The 20,876-nt window shown below is 51.2% G+C and overlaps 1 protein-coding gene across 9 annotated transcripts in view; it reads right to left on the bottom strand.

Moving 5' to 3' along the window:
• Positions 1 to 20,876, bottom strand: part of CTBP2 (C-terminal binding protein 2) — a 169,274-nt gene that overhangs the window by 136,176 nt on the left and 12,222 nt on the right. The window lies entirely within an intron of this gene.

The raw sequence follows: 20,876 nt of genomic DNA on the forward strand, positions 1-20,876 counted from the left end.
TGTAGGAGCAGCGGGCGTCTAAGTAACACCCGTTCTCTCCAGAAACAGACCTGTGAATTCAAGGAGGCCCAGGACAGGCTAAGGGCTGTTTGTACAAATGCAGGCTGATAAAACAGGAGGTCCCAACCCAATGAGAATAAACCCACAGGGCAGTCACATTTGCATCCAGTAGGTTCCAGTGCTTCAAGGTAGAACCCCCAAGAGCAGCCTTTTTTTGACCACAGTTCAGTCGCTCAGTGTCCGACTCTTTGTGACCCCATGGACTGCAGCACGCCAGGCTTCCCTGTCCATCACCAGCTCCCAGAGCTTGCTCAAACTCATGTCCATCGAGTCAGTGATGCCACCCAACCATCTCATCCTCTGTTGTCCCCTTCTCCTCCTGCCTTCAGTCTCTCCCAGCTGTTTGACCACAAACAGTTCCCACAGAGCACACGGATTACAAAGGCCCATTTGGAAACAAGCCGCTGAACTCCATCTGATGTTTAACGGGGCTGCCCTTAGATGCTGAGTCCTATGGGTCAGACCTCTCGGCGTCAGTCGCGTTCCCAGTGCCAGGTCACACATGGACTGCGCCTACCAGACTCTCTATCACCCAAGAGGTTTTAAAGTATCAAGTACTGAAAATACATGCAACTTTCCCATTAAAAGCTAGGGCGTGAACACTCCAAAAGGTCAACGTGGCACCCGCTACAGTTCCATTACTGATGCTTCATCCAGATGGCAGGAAAGCTACAACAAAAGCACCCTTCAAGAGTCGCTGCTGTCACACAAGAGGAACAGAAACCCACTCCCGACGGAATCCTAGACCTTGGATCTGGGCAGACCTGGCCCTGTGGAGGCAGGCAAACTTGCTTCCCAAACTGGAAGGAATTCCTGGGCAGTGACCCTTTGACCTGCCTTATCTTAAATTCAATGTGTGTTAGTTCAGATACCTCCAAAAACAGATACCAGAACAAGATGAATAACAGGCTGTACCAGAGACTTCTTGGGAGACGTGAAACAGGGGGCAGAGGGGACGCTGGTCTGACTCCTCTAGAGGAGACAGGGAAGGTGAAACCTTGGCCTGCCGGGCGGTTCAAGGCCAGAGGGGAGTCTCTAGGCCCAGAGGACGGGCTGCTGGGAGGAGTCGGCGGACAGGCTGGCATCCCCCACCGAGCTCGGGCCCTAGCTAGGAGAGGCCTGTGGAAGGAGGGCTCTGTGAATGCGGTGCTGGAGTCCACTTGCAGAAGGTGTTTGGGGCCACCAGTTACATTCCCAGAAGGAAAAGATCAGAGGTGTCTTTTCATGACAGCCACACCATGCCAAGTCACTGCAACACTTTTCCCACCCAAGGCTTGCTTTTGATCTTCTCCAACAAGTGACAGAGAGACTTCCGGGGCCACCTGGCCACACCCCATGTTTTAGGTGGCTGTCACTTGGCAGGTGTGAGGCAGGGGATGTGCGGGGATGCTCACCCTCAGGGAGGGGCCCCCTGCAACGAGGGGAGGGTGACGGGATCTCCAGGACTTAGTGACGAATGGACATGGCAGGTGGAGAAGTGAAAGGCATGACGCCAAGCCTGGGGACCTGGAGAAGTGGCCGCCTGCTCACTGAAGCAGAGCGTGAGGCAGGGGTTGGTTTGATGGATGATCAAGTTAATCAACTACCCAAACTCAGCGTTGTTAGTTCACACTATCTGCTTTAACAAATGAACCCAAAATTGAATATCAACTCAACACAATAAAAGCTTACTTCTGTATCACGAAATGATCAGTGTTCCCGATGGGTGGGCAACTCTTCACGTGGCGATTCAAGGGTCCAGGATCCTCACTTTCTCCTCTGGACTGGCCACACCCGGTTGACAATGCAGGTAAGAAAGACTGGGTAAAGCACACTTGCTTCCTAACCACTTCTCCCAGGAAGTGACACCTACTGCCACCAGGGCTCCACTGGCAACAACCACCCAGGGTCTCCAGGAGCTGCCAGAGTGGCGGTGGGGCAGCCACCGCAGCAGAAGTCCCCACCACTGACACGAAGCACAGATCTCTGGTGGACATCTGGTCATCTCCACCACACTTCCACGTTCCAACTCCATCTCAAGAGAGGCTTATTTTGGAAGCAATATAGGCCTTCAGCTCTCTCTGAACACCATAATCCAAGGCTACATGACCACTGAACCAAATCTGAAAAGAGATGCCAGCAATTCTGGAAGTGCGTCTATTAACTTCTCTTGTTGCCACACAGCTGTGGCATTCACGTGGAAATCTGGTCACAACTCGACTCTCAATGATCAAGTAAAAAGTTGAGCAACTGTCCTTTCTTTGGAAAAGGTTTGCAAAATTGGTTTCATGGCCATCAACTCTAAAAATATCAAGTCTTAGACTTGGCATTGTTTAATAAGTCTACTAAGAACGGGGGAAAAATAAATTAATTAAGCTATGCCATATTATCAGTTTTTATGACAGAACTCAGTCCCCAAATGTTGAAAACCAATGAAATAACAGCGCTCTTGTTGAAGTCTTCAAGCGAACCTTGTAAAAGAAACACAAGAATTTCAATTTCACAGAGCCTGGCCCAGGACTGGGTGACTTGCCAGAGGTCGCCCAGCTGGTGAGGGACAGTCGGGTGAGGGGGGTTTCCAACCAGTTTGACTCGGCACCTGGATCTGGGTCAAGATCCCAGCAAGTTTTGAGAACTTTGCAAGGCCAAGTCAAGCTCCCAACATCCTCACATCCGTACAGATTCCACTTCAAATGGCAAATAGAGCACCTTGGGTATAATATTCTTATAAATGCATCCAAATTATAAAAAAAAAAAAAAACTCCACTAAAACATGAGTTTTCATCTGCATAACACTTAACCAACTAATTCCACAACATTCAAGTGAGAACAGATGATGCACTGGAATATCAAGAACAAGAATCCGATTTGGTAAACAGTTGAGCGCTATTTTCACATCACCCTAATGAATTTAGTTTCAATGAACACAAATCAGCAAACACTCTGAAAATTTTAATGGTATGGTACAAAATGATGCTTTGAATGACAGCCCCAGAAAACAAACTCTTCTCAGCAAGTAACAGATATCACAAGAGAAAAATCAGAAAGGATAAGTTAGTTCAAATCCACTTATAGCCCATGGATCTGCACTTGACCCTGGGTTTGCTTCTCACACGCTTCAGGCTGTGAGTGAAGCAGCAAGGAGAGGTGCTTTGGGTCCCTGGATCTTGCTCAAACGGCCAGGCACAATCTGCTACCAGGTGCCTGGTTTTGTTCCAATACCTGTACAGCAGGTGGGTTAGTACCCACAAAAGATGGTGCATAGATTTTGGGTCAAATTCTTGCCCAGGGCAGGCACCTGCCTCTAGCCAGCTCATTATGGCCCTCAGGGTCAAGGGGCACTGCTGGGAAATATCTGGATGTTTGGGAAGTGTCTGGGATGGTAGGATACAAGCCAAGGTGGGTCCGGATTCCGCCAGAGCCCTGCTCACATGCCCACCCATTCTCTCGTCTGTGTCTCCATCCTGTCATCACTCTGTAAGTGGTACCCAAGTTAAAACTTGGCAGTGAGTTTACATCCACTGAAATGGCAACCCACTCCAGTGTTCTTGCCTGGAGAGCTGGGGTCATACAGAGTCGGACATGACTGAGGTGACTTAGCAGCAGCAGCTTTTAAAAAAGCATTCAATGACCAGGAGACAAGGAAACAAACTGACACCCCCAGAGAATGCAGAGGGCCATCACATTCACCTGAGTCCTGAGTCTTTTTTCATCTGAAAACCAAGGTTGTTGTTTGGAGGCTGTAATTAGAACATATTAGAACACGGTTGTAAACTATAAGTCACTCTAAAAAGAGTGGACTGGACTTTTGAAATGACATTTCTGCCTTGGTTATAATAAACCAAAATTAAAACACTCAGTTGTCTTTAGGAAGAATTCTGAAGCCTACCTTCAAACCCAAGTGAACCCCACAGCTACGTGGGGACAAGGAAGCACCTCCTTCCTGCCGTATCCTCCCCGAGCCTGACCTGGGGGAACCACAGCTGCTTAACTGAATTCTGAGTCCAACACACACTTCCTGGCCGCAGCCCCAAGACTGATCCAGCTTTCTTTTTTCCACTGGCAATGAAGTTTGCTTTCAAAAACAAAGGCACACAAAGGCATTTAAGACACCTGTATGATGTTAAAAAACAAAGACTACAGATGAGATTTTAAAAAGCACGTGATCAGAAGGGAGGAAGGCGAGCATTCAAAAGCCACATCCCGGGGCTCTCGCTCGCTGTGGGTGCGAAGACTAAGGGGGCTCCCCAAAACCACAGCCCAACTCCTAAACCCGTTACCTCTTCTCAGTCCAACAGCCACGCACGCCATCAAGTAACTGCTCCTGCTCCCAACTCACGGGCGAGGGGGCACCAAGGCTTTGAGCCTCATACCAGAGTCCACAGCAGAAAAAGCAGAGATGCACCCCGAGTGCACCCATGGAGGCCACCTGGCACCTACAGCAGAGGCCAACGGGGCAGGAGGACTTCAGCAAAATGAGACTAAGCATCAGGACAGACCCCCTGCGGCATTCAGGCCCCTCTGCTTTCTGCCACCCTCTTCACCCATGTGGGCAGAGGGGGCGTCAGAGCATGGTCTGCCCGTTGGTCTGGTCAGTCTCCTCCCCCATCCCACATTAACCACCAACCCTCAGCAATGGCTTCACCCCAGCACTCAGCACTCAGTCCCCCAGGATCTGATGTGTGATTTTTCAACTCTCAGACCCTTTGCTTTCCATAATTCAGAGGCAGCAGCCAAGTGGCATCACTCACAAAGGGTCCTGGGGCACCCCCAACCCACTTGGTCCAGCTAAAGGGACCCTTTCCCGGGTCCAAGTATCACATGCGTGTTTGGCTCCCTCCTACCTGGGGGCACCAAAACCCCTCCTCCCAGCGCCTTCCACAGCAACCCACTGCCTCTAAACAAGACAATTCCTTGGAACTCCTCCAGGGTTTCCTTCACTCCCCTTTCAGCACTACCCAGCCCCCCTGGTCACCTCTCTCCCTCCTGTCCTGGTGAGTTCACAGCACACACACCCCACCCAGCCTTCGTAGGCCAAGAAAGCTCCCGCAGGGGTGCTAGATTCCCGTGAGACTCGGCTGAGCACAGGATTCTTTTCCTACCAAAAAAACACACACAGGACCCTCCCCGCCCCACCCTCCCCTAGACTCATACCATTCCTGGGGTTCACACCCCCAACCCAGGCACGGAGCCCAAGGAGGTCCACAGGCCTGAGTCAGGCCCTCCGGCTTTGTTTCCTAGGCAACAGCCACTCTCTCCTTTGCAGCCACACACTGACCACGGCAGGAAGATTCTAGCACTCCTGGAGTTTCTCCTCGAGGGTGGGAGACACCCGCTTTCTTTCCAGAGGAGCCCTGAGGCGGATGGGACCCCGGCAGCTAGCTCTCCCCCGGGCACCTGTGTTGCCAAATTGAGGGCACTTTGGCTCCAGGAGAGCCTGGCAAAGGAAACAGCCCCACAGACTCTCACCCGGCAATGGGGAACCAGGCCGCTCCTCGGTGAGTGGCTCTGGTCACCTGGCCCGGCGGCAGAGGCGTACCTGTCACGGCCAACACCTGGCTGAGGGGCTGGGCCTCCCAAGAAGCCCCTCTCTGCCCCTGCCTCCAGCGTGTGGGGCAGGGAAGTTAGGAGTTGCCGACTCTTTGAGGCCCTGCCTTCTAGCCCCCGGGCTTGGAAAGGGCCACGTGGCCTCAGCTGGGCGGGGAAGGGCCTCTCTACCCAACTGCCCATCAGAGCCACCTGGGAGCTTGTTAATCTACCGGGCGGGTTCCAGCCCGCAACCAGGGACTCAGAACCTCCAGAGGGGCTGGGCTCGTTTCCAAAGCTTCCCCAGGTGATCTCAGGTCCAGGCAATGATAAAAAGGATGGGGCAAAGGGCGTGATGGCCTCCAAGGAGAGGGGGGAGCTGGAGGGAGCCCATAGCCCACCCCCTTCAAGAGGACTTCCCAGACCTCGGGTGGGTGAACGAGACCCCCAGCGCCCAGGGGTCTGGGTACCCCCAACCCACTTGGTCCAGTTAAAGGGACCCTTTCCCGGGTCCAAGTATCACGCATGTGTTTGCTTCCTCCTACCTGGGGGCACCAAAACCCCTCCCCCAGCGCCTTCCACAGCAACCACTGTCTCTAAAGAAGACAATTCCCTGGAACTCCTCCAGGGTTTCCTTTACACCCCCCTTCAGCACAACACACTCCGGTATTCTTGCCTGGAGAACCCCATGGACAGAGGAGCCTGGCAGGCTACAGTCCCTGGGCCGCAGGAGTCGGACATGACTTAGCGACTAAACCACCACCACCACATCGCCACCCAGCACGCCTGGTCCCCTCTCCCCATCCTGTCCTGGCGAGTTCACGGGCCACCGGGAGTCTTCCCTACCGGCTCGCCTGCGTGTCCACTGCCCTCTGGCTACGTGGCCTGCTCCTTGCGGGCCGGACTGGGTCAGGCTGGTTCAGGCCACCACACTAGCTAGGGACACTGCCCAAGGCTCGTTAGCCGAGAGAATACAGAAGGCCCACCAGAGAGCAGGTGCCATGGAGAAAGTGGGCAGGAAGGAAGACGAACTCCATGGAGCCCATTTTCACAGGATTCGTGCCCGGGGCATCTTTCCAAGCCTCCCTGCCATAGGTCCAATTGACTCCTGACCCGCCCCCCGCAGCCCCCGCAGAGCTAAATCCACCCAACCCACAGCAAACACCTACCACCTGCCTGGGGGCTGAGGAACTCGGATAGCGCGGTCTGTTACAAGACACCCTCCAAAACGCTGACTATTAGTCCCCCCAAAATAGCATCACTAGGCCACAGACATACAGGGACAGACACATAAAACACATTCTCCCAAAATGGCAACAGAGCGTCTCCCGGGTGGCGCTGCCTACAGCCCGGAAGGGGCTCTGACTTCAAATGGGCTCCGGGCAGGGGAAGGGTGGGGCGAGCTACAGCTGGGAGGGGTCGGGTCAAACTTTTCCCCACCCAAACCTTCAGCCCTGACATCACCACCAGGAAACGAGATGTTTGTTTTATTACAAGGTCTCATGTTCCTGCTGCTTCTTTACCTAGAAGTAAAAAATTTTCCACCTGGGTCTTCACACACCAATGTCACCAAAATCATAATTCACCAAACTATCAAAACCACCCACAACTGCAAAGAAGGAGATTAAAATGGGAAAGGGATGAGGATTAAGTAGATACGAAGGAAAGTGGAGGAAAAGTTCCGTTTGACCAGAACAGATTTTGCTCTTTTTCACAAAGCACTATACTGTCTGCAGGCCCAGAGTCCCCTCTGGTGCCACAGTGGTGACTGATCTCAGAGCAGGAGGCTGGTTCAGGGGCCTGTGAGGCCTTGCTGACTGTGGTGGGCTCAACTGCCAGCACCCCCCCACCCACGGTCCCCTGCAGGAGCTCAGCCAGCTCTCAAGGATGGGGAACAGCACACACAATATCAAGGGTCAGACTTTATCTTTTAAATGCACAATGAGCTCGAGCCAAAAACAAAACAAAAAGCCTTCCCAAGATGCTTTCCAAATTCCAGAAACACACTGGGCTGGAAAAAAAAAAAAAAAAATGGAGCCCTGTTTCCTCTTATTTTTAATCTTACTTTGGCGAGGTTCATAATAAAAGAGAATAACCTATTTATTTGCTTACCTTACTTGGAAAGACAATAAATTGGAAAGGCTTCATAAATCTCGCAGGGAATTCCTTTAAACAAGGACTGTCAGCAAAAATCCGTAAATAACCCTCTGCCAGTCTCCAGCAATCACCTCCACCACACATTCTTTTTCCTTCCTGCTTTTGTGCTAATCTTCCAGCAAACAAATCAAATCAAGCACTAAAACATTTTTATTCTTTATCAAGGTGAGGCTCAGAAAATATCCGGGAGTCCACCGGGACTGTTGACTTACTTAGGTGGCCTCTGAGAAGAATCAGATGTAGCAAAGGCCCCCCAGGACAAGATGAGGGAGACCCCCGAACCCCCAAACCCTACCACACTGCTCTCACCGATTTACAAAACCCAGGCTGGCAATGGGCTTTTGCACACAGAGCCAGGGACAGGCATCACTTTGACCTGGAGCAAAGCTTGAACCTTATGAAACAGGTCCTATCCAAGTGGGGGACAGGCCCTCAGGTTTCCTCCACCTTAGCTCAGGCTTCAGCCCTTGTAATCCCACCGTCGGAGACCTTCCAGATCCAACCAGGCAGCTGCTAGTCAAGTTCACTCATCCCCATGTTGACCAAGATGAAGAAAGACAGCTCAGAACTTGGAGATGTCCAGAGCAAATCCCTAGCTCATCCAGCAGCCCAGGCCTGTTCCCACCACGTTGACTTGTGAGGCACCTGATTAAAACGACCTTCAAAAACAGCCAAAGATGGACAGTCTCACGCTGAGGTTTCAAGGACTGTGCTAAAAATAAGCCTAAATAAGAGGCAGAGGGAGGCTCACGGATAATCAAATGTGTAATCAATTTACATGTCAGGGAAGGATAATTACCATAACCAAAAAGAAAAGTTCTCCAAGCCAAAAGGTTAAGAAAGAAAATTAAACCAGCAAGCCACCTCTACCCACATGGAAACAAAAATGTACGTTTTCGGAAAGGACAAGCCTCCTGTGTTCCCGGCAGCTTCCAGAGCCTTGAAACTTCCCTTCAGGACCATGATTCTTGGTCCTGGGTGTGATTCTTGGGTGTGATTCATGATTCTCGGGTGTGAGACACAAGACTAGTGAAACCCAAACAACTTGTCAGACTTGTGCACAGCCAGCAATACACGCAGTTGGCTAGCTGTGCAAGGGTTAGTCGCTTGTGGTGTCCGACTGTGCGATCCCCCTGTAGCCCGCCAGGCTCCTCTGTCTGTGGGGTTCTCCAGGCAAGAATACTGGAGTGGGTTGCCGTGCCCTCCTCCAAGGGATATTCCGGGCCCAGGGGTGGAACCCGCGTCTCTTATGTCTCCAACATTGGCAGGCGGGTTCTTTACTACTTGTGCCACCTGGGAAGCTGTCCAAGGGAACGGGCTTTTGATTCAAATCCCACCAAGATTTCAAAGGGCTGTGTCCCTGCAGGTGACTGAGCTGCCCAAAAAGAACCTCATGTGCTGAAGATCAACCTCCAGCAGGAAGGGCGCCTCAGCTGTTTCTATTATGAAGGCACCAAATTCATCTGTTCTTATCGTCTCCCCTCCTGGCTCACTCCCGGTGCTCAAGAAAAATTATTATTAGAGACCCACCTAATTAACATATTTCTAGTGTTTCCCAGTGAAGGCAGAGGCCTTTCTTAACTGGCGCTCTCTGAAATAGTCACTTGACAATTGGCACACCTCAGGCACGATTGCCCGCCAAAGCTAGTGGGGCCTGCGCACTCAGCAGCGGTTGCCCACTCCCTTCCCTCCAAGACCGCTGCGATTTCAGGATCCATGCAAGTGAAGCGGCTTCCCGCCTGTTACCTGTGTTAACCTGGGGAGCTACCCTGCAGAGACAGGAGTGGAGCCCCAGGAGGGCGCAGGGGAGGCACCCTGGGTGCAGGAAGGACACGGGCAGGCCCTGGGAGCCTAGACCTGCAGTCCTACTGTGCTCCCCAGGACTCAGACAGCCACCGCCTGGGTAGGAAGGTCACGTGTACACGGAACCACTGAAGATGCTTCCAGAGCCCCTCCGGACAGAAACCACTTCGCTGCCCTTTAAATAAAATCCAGCCTTTGACTTTTCCTGTTAATAAATTCCAGTGTTTGGGCAACTTTTCTCCCCTGGGCAAGGATGGGAGGGCAACGCAGTCTCAGGGTGGTCGTAGCAGCTTCTGGACCCCAGAACCTCCCAGCAGCCGGGTCCCAGGCTGGGAGGACTCGGGTCTCCCAATGGGCTGGTGGTGTCGTGTCCCACTCCCCCCTAACCCCACACCCAAGGAAGAACCGTTAAGAGTGTGGAAGCCACCCAGAGACAAGCAGCTCAAAATGCTGCTTCAAACAGCCCTTGTCCCACTGGGGCACCAACCTTTCAGCAACTAAACCCCAGGCTCCAACCTCTTTGCATCTGGAAGCTCCCCCAAATATTCTAAGCACGTGGTCACGGCTCTGCTGCACTCACAGTATGCGTGTCAGCTCACGGATGACCCCCCCAAAGAGGCCAAGGATGCTTAGATGGAAATCTCAGGCCAAGAATCAAGGTCAGGGGTGTCTGAGCTCATAGGCATCAGGAGGTTTGCTAACACTGAATGCTGGCAAAACGCACTGGGAGTCACTCCGCCCGGTGAGCCCTCTCCCTGCCCTGAGCGCTGGGGCACCGGGCACAAACCGCAAGCCCTGAAAAGACAGCTCCAGCAACAACCAGAACACTAATAAGTGCAATGATCCCCACTTAACAATTTCAAAAATTCAAAGACTCATTTCATAAAATTTCCCCCAAATGAACAAACACAGAGAGTATTTTAAGACTACGAAGAGTGAGCTGGCGGTAGCTTCCTTCCCAAAGTCCAACAGAGACCACTCACAAGCACGTCCTCTGGGTGCAGAGGGGCCGGCCTTCATCATACACCTCCTCCTGAGAGAAACCAGGGTCCCCTGTGACACACAGGAGCTGGCAAAGGTGGCAGTGGAACCCAGGACCCTGGCTCCGGGGTGGGACACCAACCCAGGTGACCCACCGCTGATCCTCCCACAGGAAAGGGCACTGGTCCCTGCAGGCTGCCCGCCAACCAGCCTCCTCGACCACAGACTGGGGGGCTGGTCTCTACCTGCGGGAAGCCAGGCTAGGCCATGAGGGATGCCCTGCACCCCTAGAGACACAGGGACCAGCCTGGGCATGCAGGAACCCGAGAGCAAACACTGCCTGGCTCTCTGCTCAGCCACCTCCCCATTGAGAGAAGAGGAAGGAGCCAGTGACCCGCGGTCACTCCCAGGCCCTCTGGACATGGAGCCAGCAGCCGTTGTGGGCAGAGGAGGCACCTGTCCCCAGGCACCTTCCAAGAGGGGCTGGCGGAACCCGGGGAGGAAGGTGAGCAGCTGTTGTGTGTGCGTCCCTGGAGAGTCCAGGGACAATGACCGGAGGTGTACAGAGGCACGAGGTGTGGGTGTGGAATTGCCCTCTTGGAGGAGGACGGGGCCCCTTGGGGGGCTGGGGGAATTAATGGAGCAGATAAAGATTCCAACCACAGAGTCTACCCAGCCTGGGCCAACTTCCTTAAGTGTCCTTAACTTCCTGAGTATTCCTCCCTGCGGTGACACGGTGGGACCCACTCAGGCAAGTCTGTCTGCTGAGCCTGGAGGGTCCCCCTGAGCCGGCGGAACCCTCAGACACGACAGACATCCGAGAAAACCCTGGCACCTCACACGAACACCCAGGTACTTCCCCACGCTTCCCAGGCTGGCCTCGCTACTGTCAAAGCGGGAAAACTGCAGCGGTGGTGGGCAGGATGAGGGAGGGCGGACCCACCACAAGGAGCTCCTGGGACCTCCCTTGGTGGCCAAACTGGTCTGCAACCACACCACACGGCTTTTGCACAGCGTTGGACAAAACACGCAGAATTGCACGCTGAAAGGGTGAATTTTACTGTACAGAAAGTATATCTATATAGCATTCTTAAAAAGTTGATCCCAGGACTTCCTGGTGGTTAAGTGGTTAAGACTCTCAACTCCCGGGACATGGATTCAATCCCTGGTTGGGGAACTAAGATCCCACAAGCCATGCTGTGCAGCCAAAATAAAAATAAGTAAATAAAATAAAGGGGCTTTTCAGGTGACGCAGTGGTAAAGAATCCGCCTGTCAATGCAGGAGATGCAAGAGACTTGGGTTCGATCCCCTGGAGAAAGAAATGTCAACCCACTCCAGTGTTCTTGCCTGGAGAATACCATGGACAGAGGAGCCTGGATGGGGTCACAAAGAGCCAGATACGACTGAGTACGGCCCAGCAACAAATAAAAAGATAAAATGCTGTGTCTGGTGGTGGTAAATCTGGCCCTCTCTCTTGGCCTCCCCAGCCCCACCGACTGCCCCACACCTTATACTCTTTACTCCAACAAAGAGAGAATAAGAATAATGATAAAAACAATAAAGCCCACACTGGAGAGAACTCGGGGTGCAATGTTGAGGGTTTGTCATGCATTAACTCATTGAGTCCTCACACAAATCAGAGATGGATACGAAGAACGCCCACCCACCTCGAGGGCACAAGGAGGCAGGGACCTTCCCCAGGCCTGCAGCTGAGCCCCAGGGTCGCCAGGATGGGAGGTGATGTCTGTAGGTTCCATACTCAAAGTGTTAGTCACTCAGTCATGCCCCTATGACTCTTTGCAACCCCATGGACTGTAGCCCACCAGGCTCCTCTGTCCATGGGATTTTTCCAGAGAAGAATACTGGAGTGGGTTGCCATTTCCTTCTCTAGGGGATCTTCCCAACCCAGGGATCAAACCTGGGTCTCCCACACTGCAGGCAGACTCTTTACCATCTGAGTTACCAGAGCCACCCAACACAGCACTTCCTTGGGCCAGAAGAACAGCCCCCTGGTCTGGAGAGGACTCACCCTCCACCCCTGCACTTGGGATGCACCCTGCCCCCATCCCAGCTCTCTGAACTTCAGAGTAAATCCTCCTTGCTCTTGCCTGCAGCCTTGGCATCGGTCACACAGTAGGAGCTCTATTTGCTGAAGAAGCAGATCTTTGTTCAACAGGCAATTTTCAGAAGCAGCAAATGCATCTCAGTGTCACAGCATCAATTTCCACAAATCAATCCCAATTGAGCTACCTTAGCATATGCTGTAAAAATTTTAAACCCTATGCATAAAATATTATACATCCATTTTTATTTGATCTACTAAGTTATAAAGCTTTCCTCAATCTCTTAAAGGTGGTTTTCCCAGTAATGCATAACTGCTTAATTGGGAAGTGTACAAACCATAATTACACTGCCTAACACGACAACATTGCTTATGGGAATATCTCTGTTCATGTATTCTGCTTTATTTTGTATTTAATCTCTATTAAGATGTCTATATGAAAATAGATAGGTATGCTAGTCTTCATAGACACCATAAATCATAAAGTCATTTCCTTGCTAACCCAAGTCCAAAAGCAGCCCCCAAAGAGACTACTGGGGCCCCAAAGGTTCCCACTTCTCATATTTAAGCACAGTTGGTAAGCTTTCAACGTGTGGCCCACTTAGTTCTGTGCCACTCTGCCAGGTAAGGGTGACGGCAATGGCTATCATTTCTCTCACAGAAAGTGGCTTGGCCTGACACTCAAAAAATATCCCAAACTGCCCCCCAGAAAGCAGTTACTCAAACCAGAAAGGGCAAATTCTTTCCTGTTCCCAAGACCACAGTTGCCAACCTCATAGCAAGAGGCAGGTGGAGATCCCTTAAATCCTCGGTGGACACTGTACACGGCCTTTCAAGTTCACTCTTCAGCTGGCACGGGGCATGTGCCACAGGCTCCTCCAGACCTCAACACAGGGGTACCACCCTGCACGTCTCTCTGCCTTGGAATGTGTACACACACACGCAGCCCATCCCTAGAACTATCTGAATACACAGCCATTCTCTAAGCAGCCTGGTGTTGGAAAAAAGAACCACTTCAGATTCTGCACCATCGTTTATTAACTGTAAGCCCATCCCTGTATTGGGAAAGCCTTACCACCTCCTACTGAGGTCATCACCAAAACAAAACAAGCAATTGTATGATAAGGTGTTCCTAAAAAGGGACCTACGAACTGTATGATAAGGTGTTTCTACAAAGGTGTCCTCGATACAGCAACATAAGCGATCAGCCTCACTGAAGCTAATCAATAAATTCTATATTGATTCAATACTAATCAATACACTAATCAATAAATTCGCCAAGGTAAAAAAGGATTTGCCACAAAACGTGTTTATCTGCATTTCTGAAACAGAAAAGTGTCACCCCCAAATCTGCTTGGCAACATGGATGAAATAACGCAGAAGCAAGATTAAAAAGTCGATGCAGACTTTACTTGCCCATGTGGTGAGGTGGGAGTGCCTCCTGCTGACCTCTGCCTTCAAAGACAGTCACCAACTCCGCTGCACCGGTCCTCGGCCTGCGTATACAGACTTTCAAAGTGCACTCCACTGCCAGCGCGGCTCATACCTTACTAAAAGGTAATCTGTAAAAACAATTTGTCTTACCACTAGGCTATGACGCTCAGACCAGCCTCCTCCCCGTGAGCACTGCTGACTGGTCAGAAGAGACAATTAAATGTCAAGTGCATCGGAACAAAGACCCAGCTCCAACTTTTAACGGGCGCGCGCGCACACACACACACACACACACAAAATTTCCCTCAAGTCCCTCAGAATATGGAGTGCTGGTTGAGGGGGTAGAACCCCCGCTTAAGCCAAAAAAAAAAAAAAATGAGACTGGGTCAGGCAGAAATCCAGATTTCCACTTTGAGATCTATTCATTCAGATGGGGGAAGAGTATTCAAATATAAAATCCTTCTATCATTGGTCATGCCAAATGTTCAAAAACTAGACTCAAGTTGTGTGGGTATGTGTTGGGGGTGTGGTTTGTTTTTAAAGAAAGATGGTGTGCATGCAGTTGGCAGGCTCCAGACTGGCTGCGTTGAGAACCCCCTCCTGGCGGTTCTCAGTCCAGATGTCCCTTAGGTGGAGCCCCAGGAGACTGACTCCCAGCCAAGGGTGCCCTGAGGCTCCACCTGCTCCAGAGGCCACCCTCTTAGGGCACCTGGGCATCCAGCAGCCCTCCCCGGGGACCGTGAGTCACTCATGTGAAAACCACCAAGCCCACAGCCAGCTTCTTGCCACTGACTGTGTGCCCAACTCACCTGCTCCCTTCTGATAAACAGCGCACAGAGGACCCCTCCCTATTCGTGTGTGTGTGTGTGTGTGTGCGCGCGTGCACGCACGTGCTTGTGTGCTTAGTCGCTCAGTCGTGTCCGACTCTCTGTGACCCCATGGTCTGTAGCCTGTCAGGCTCCTCTGTCCATGGACTTTTTCAGGCAAGAATACTGGAGTGGGAAGCCATTCCTTTCTCCAGGGGATCTTCTGGACTCAGGGATCGAACCCGGGTTTCCTGCATTGCAGGCGAATTCTTTTCGGTCTGAGCCACCAGGGGAAGACCCCAATCCCAACTCTTTGTTCTAGATGAAACGAGACACAGCGTGCACAGGAGGGGCGGGGCAGGGGCAGGACACTTACTCAGTTACCTAAGAACCACCAAATCTGCAGATATTGCCACTCTTTTCCTCCATCACCAATGCCAAGAGTATCAAACAGCTCACGTTCGAACCCTTCCCACCTGCATCAGCCTTCCTTTCTGTGCACATGTGCAAATGTGGCAATAGGGCATTCTGGCCCCTGACCCCCGAAATGCCCTTGCGTTCCACCACTGGCTGCCTCCCAAAGGCATTTGCAAGGATCATCTCGCTTCACAAGTGACGTTTCTTTTAACAGTATGAATTAAGCCAGAGGAAGCTGCTGCTCCATGAAATGACCAGCCACCCTGAAGGTGACGATCGGTCTCTTCCACAGGCTCCAGAAGGACATGTTCCCTAACCCCAGTCCCCCGCCCTCAACCGTTTCTCGCTCACCTGACCCAATGGGGCAGCTGGGAGCAGCGGCACAGCGGGGGGTGGGGGTAACCGGTCCACACCCAATGTGCGTCTGGCCCTGGGGGGCAGCCAGCCCATTTCTAAGAGTGAGCGACTGCCCCGTGAGGAGATGATTTCCTGGCCCAGATGGGGACACACAAACACCCACGGCACATCGGACACCCAGCTGGACCCAGGCGGGCCACCAACGCTGCTGCTGACCGAGTGCCCACCACGTGCCAGGAAGACAAACCCAACACGTGGTTCTCTGGGAAGCAAGTTCACTGCTGCTGTGCTCCAGATGCTCGGACGCTCCTACTCCAGTAGGACGAAGGGGACACATGAAGGCAGATGTGTGCGGAGAAGGGGACAGGGAGAGGGCCTTGTCCCAGACAAACACCCAGGGCGCTCCTCCGCCACGCTTTTACCTCCTCTGGGAAGAGGAGCCGAGCGGCATCACCAGCAGACCCCTGCGGCCCAGGGCGCCGCCTGTAATCGGGCAGAGGAGGCGCAGCACCCAACCCCTCACTCGTTCTTCCTTCTCTGGGAAGGGAAAGTAGGTCTTAAATAGAAAGCAAATATTTTACTGGGCATCCCTCAGAGGGACCTAACACCAAGTCACACCCCACCATCTAAAAACAACCTTCCTGAACGGTTTTCGGTTCATCACTTAGGCCCCAGGAATCACTCCCTACCCAAGCCAGCCTCCCCTCCACCCTCCCAGCCCTGTTTAGGTTGCTATTTTTTTTGGTATATAGTTTCATTTTACTAATTTTTTTATTAATTTATTTTTTACTGAAGGATAATTGCTTTACAGAATTTTGCTGTTTTCTGTCAAACCTCAACATGAATCAGCCATAGGTATACATACATCCCCTCCTTTTTGAAGCTCCCTCCCATCTCCCTCCCCACCCCACCCCACCCCTCTAGGTTGATAGAGAGCCCCTATTTGAGTTTCCTGAGCCCTAGAGCAAATTCCCATTGTATAGCAGTATTTCTTTAAGAGGACCAGGGCCTGAAACTCTCACCCCAAACACTTCTTCCTGGGCCCCACCCCCTTCACCTGGGGCTTCCCCTGACTCTGGGAGACTCATTCACCGCTTTGGTGCAAAGGATCAAGTCTCCATCCCCCAGAGGACCCATTCCCCTAGGACAGGACCCACCCACCATCTTGCCTAGCAAGATCTTGCCTGTCTCCTACCCTGCACAACCAAAGCAATCAAGCCCCAGGGAACCTTCTCAGATGTCCCCTGAAGGCAACCCCTCCCCTTCCAGTGCCTCCATCAAGATTTCCTGAGCTCTTTCCAGGAATGCAAAAGAAAATCTGCTCCTCAGGGCACACAGAACCTCAGTTCAGTTCAGTTCAGTCACTCACTCAAAAAGTCAGTGACTTTTGTGATCCCAAGGACTGCAGCACAGCCAGGCTTCCCTGTCCATCACCCACTCCCGGAGTTTACTCAAACTCCTGTCCATTGAGTCGGTGATGCTATCCAACCGTCTTATCCTCTGTCATCCCCTTCTCCTGCCTTCAATCTTTCCCAGCATCAGGGTCTTTTCCAATGAGTCAGTTCTTCACATCAGGTGGCCAAAGTATTGGAGTTTCAGCTTCAGCATCAGTCCTTCCAATGAATATTCAGGATTGATTTCCTTTAGGAAGGACTGGTTGGATCTCTTTGCAGTCCAAGGGACTTTCGAGAGTCTTCTCCAACACCACACTTCAAAAGCATCAATTGCTCAGTGCAAGAGCAACTAATTTACTTCTCTGTTTATTTTGTATTTATAAATTTAACACACTGGCACAGTGGTAAAGAATCTGCCTGCAATGCAGGAGATGCAAGAGATTCAGGTTCCATCCCTGGGTAGGGAAGATCCCCCTGGAAGAGGAAATGGCTACCCACTCCAGTATCCTTGCCTGGAAAATTCCAAGGACAGAGGAGCCTGACTGGCTACAGTCCATGGGGTCGCAAAAGAGTTAACTGATTGATTGAGCACACACACAGGGCTCATTAGGGCAAAATCTGTATGGAAGTAAAGTAGATGGTGATTCTTGAAAAATTCAAATTGGATTTCACTGGTGGCTCAGTGGTAAAGAATCTGCCTGCCAGTGCAAGAGACTTGGGTTTGATCCTTTGGTCTAGAAGATCCCCAGTGCCTTGCTGTTAGTGGAGAGAAGGGTGGCGTCAGTGCAGGGACCACTTTTTGACCATGCCTGTAGCTGGGAGAAGGAAATGGCAACACACTCCAATATTCTTGCCAGGAGAATCCCATGGACAGAGGAGCTTGGCGGGCTATAGTCCATGGGATCACAAAAGAATCAGACTCGACTTAGCAACTCAACAACAACAACATCAGGCCTGATTTAAGCGCTTTATTCCAGTTGAGGTATTTCAAATCCTAAAAGATGCTGCTGCGAAAGTGCTGCACTCAATATGCCAGCAAATTTGGAAAACGCAGCAGTGGCCACAGGACTGGAAAGGTCAGTTTTCAATTCAATCCCAAAGAAAGGCAATGCCAAAGAATGTTCAAACTACCGCACAACTGCACTCATCTCACATGCTAGCAAAGTAATGTTCAAAATTTTCCAAGCCAGGCTTCAATAGTACGTGAACCATGAACTTCCAGATGTTCAAGCTGGATTTAGAAAAAGGAGAGGAACCAGAGATCAAATTGCCAACATCTGTTTGATCATTGAAAAAGCTAAAGAGTTCCAGAAAAACTTCTTCTTTATTGACTATGCCAAAGCCTTTGTCTGTGTGGATCACAACAAACCGTGGAAAACTCTTCAAGAGATGGGAATACCAGACCATCTAACCTGCCTCCTAAGAAATCTGTATGTATGCAGGTCAAGAAGCTACAGTTAGAACTGGACATGGAACAAAAGACTGGTTCCAAATCAGGAAAGGAGTACATCAAAGCTGTTAACTGTCATCCTGCTTTTTTAACTTATATGTGGAGTACATCATGAGAAACACTGGGCTGGATGAAGCACAATCTGGAATCAAGATTGCTGGGAGAAATATCAATAACCTCAGATATGCAGATGACACCACCCTTATGGCAGAAAGTGAAGAAGAACTAAAGAGCCTTTTGATGAAAGTGAAAGAGAAGAGTGAAAAATTTGGCTTAAAACTCAACATTCAGAAAACTAAGATCATGGCATCCAGTCCCATCACTTCATGGCAAATAGATGGGGAAACAATGGAAACAGTGACAGACTATTTTTTGAGGCTCCAAAATCACTGCAGATGCTAACTGCAGCCAAGAAATTAAAAGACGCTTGTTCCTTGTTAGAAAAGTTATGACCAACCTGGACAGCATAATAAAAAGCAGAGACATTACTTTGCTAACAAAAATCCTTCTAGTCAAAGCTAGGGTTTTTCCAGTAGTCACGTAGGGATGTGAGAGTTGGACTATAAAGAAAGCTGAGCACCGAAGAATTGATGCTTTTGAACTGTGGTGTTGGAGAAGACTCTTGAGAGTCCCTTGGACTGCAAGGAGATCCATCCAGTCCATCCTAAAGGAAATCAGTCTTGAATATTCATTGGAAGGACTGATGCTGAAGCTGAAACTGCAATACTTTGGCCACCTGATGCGAAGAACTGACTCCCTGGGAAAGATCCTGATGCTGGACAAGATTGAAGGCAGGAGGAGAAGGGGACGACAGAGGATGAGATGGTTGGATGGCATCACCGACTCCATGGACATGAGTTTTGGTAAGCTCTGGGAGTTGGTGATGGACAGGGAAGCCTGGCGTGCTGCAGTCCCTGGGGTCACAAACAGTCAGACACAACTAAGCGACTGAACTGAACTGAAACACTTTATAAATATGACCTCATCAGACCCTCGCAGCCCACCCTATTCTTACTCTTGCTTCAGATTCAGCAACACAGCCCTTTGCAAGGGCTCAGGAAATTACAAATGCACTCACAGGTCTCACGTCATCCTTCCTTTTTTTCTCACGCTTTCTAGAACAGTCTGTCACATCTGACGCCTGCTCCCCTGCTGGTGGTGATGGGTGTTAACGTTGAAGCAGTGCCCTTCCTCCCTCAGCCCAGCCCCAGTCCTGGGAAAGGAGGCCTTTTGCTGGGACCTCTCCCACACCATCAGAGAAAAAGTGCCCAGGTAACACTGAGATCCACCCAGTGCTCCAAAGTGGGCTTCCGGGGTGGCCCAGAGAAAAGCTTTTGGATCCAAGCCTGGAGCCGGACATGCCAAGAAATCACCAGGTTGCAAAACTCCCAGCTACAAGCATGGTCAAAAAGTGGTCCCTGCCCTGACCCTGCCCTGCTCTCCACTAACAAGGGCACCCAGACCCGACTCCCATCAGTCAGTCACTCCCCCTCCAAGACCTCAGCCCACCCACTGCTGCTCAAGAGGATGAAATAAATTAGGAAAAAATCCTTTAATCTCCCCTGCAGAGAAACCTTTCTGCTGAGCTGTGAGTGGCGTCTATGCTCTCGGGCCATCTGAGACGCACGTACATCAAGAGCGCAACCCAGACAACCGTTAGTCACAAGCCCTCTCCCTTCCTGCCCCTGGGACACGGGGAGACTCAAGTAAGGCAAGCTCACAATTATCGCAAAGAAAACTCAAACCACTTTGAGCCGCTTCCTCTGCCCACTACTTGGGGGAGTACGTCTGGCCAGTTTTAGGGAAGGGAAACAAAAAGTCACCCACTGTTCAAAGCCCTCCTTAAATATCCAGGAAGACATCATTACAGATAGAATTCCAACATTAATTCTGAAATCTCCTGGCTTTTGTCAGATGAAGCCACATTCTAAATCCCAGGCTTAGTCGAGAAATGAGAAGAAAGGATGTTTGAGTGTGGAGAAAAAAAAACCCAAAAACTCAGCCCTGAGCAAAAAGCAGCAAACATCTTGGAGGAAGGGGGAGATTAAACAGAACTCTGCACAAGGTGGAGAAAAACTGGGTCTTGGGAAACCTGGTGTACTCACCAACACAGGCGTGTGGAAACTGATCCCATTTCCCTTGTGCTGTGCTGGAGGGCCGAGCCCAGGGGCCTTTCTGCTGAGCCAGGGGTCCCTAAACCTGGGGCCGGACAACGATATACATCTGAAGACCCAAAAGATGTTCTGGGGCCATCTGCAAATCTAGCTCTCGACTGGCCCCGGCTGACAAAACTATGAGAGCCACCAGAACATTCCTGGGGAGAAGGCGATGGCACCCCACTCCAGTACTCTTGCCTGGAAAATCCCATGGACGGAGGAGCCTGGTGGGCTGCAGTCCATGGGGTCGTGAGGAGTTGGACAAGACTGAGCGACTTCCCTTTCGCTTCTCA

This window comes from Bos taurus, chromosome 26, assembly GCF_002263795.3.
Source record: "Bos taurus isolate L1 Dominette 01449 registration number 42190680 breed Hereford chromosome 26, ARS-UCD2.0, whole genome shotgun sequence".
Classification (NCBI taxonomy): Eukaryota; Metazoa; Chordata; class Mammalia; order Artiodactyla; family Bovidae; genus Bos; species Bos taurus.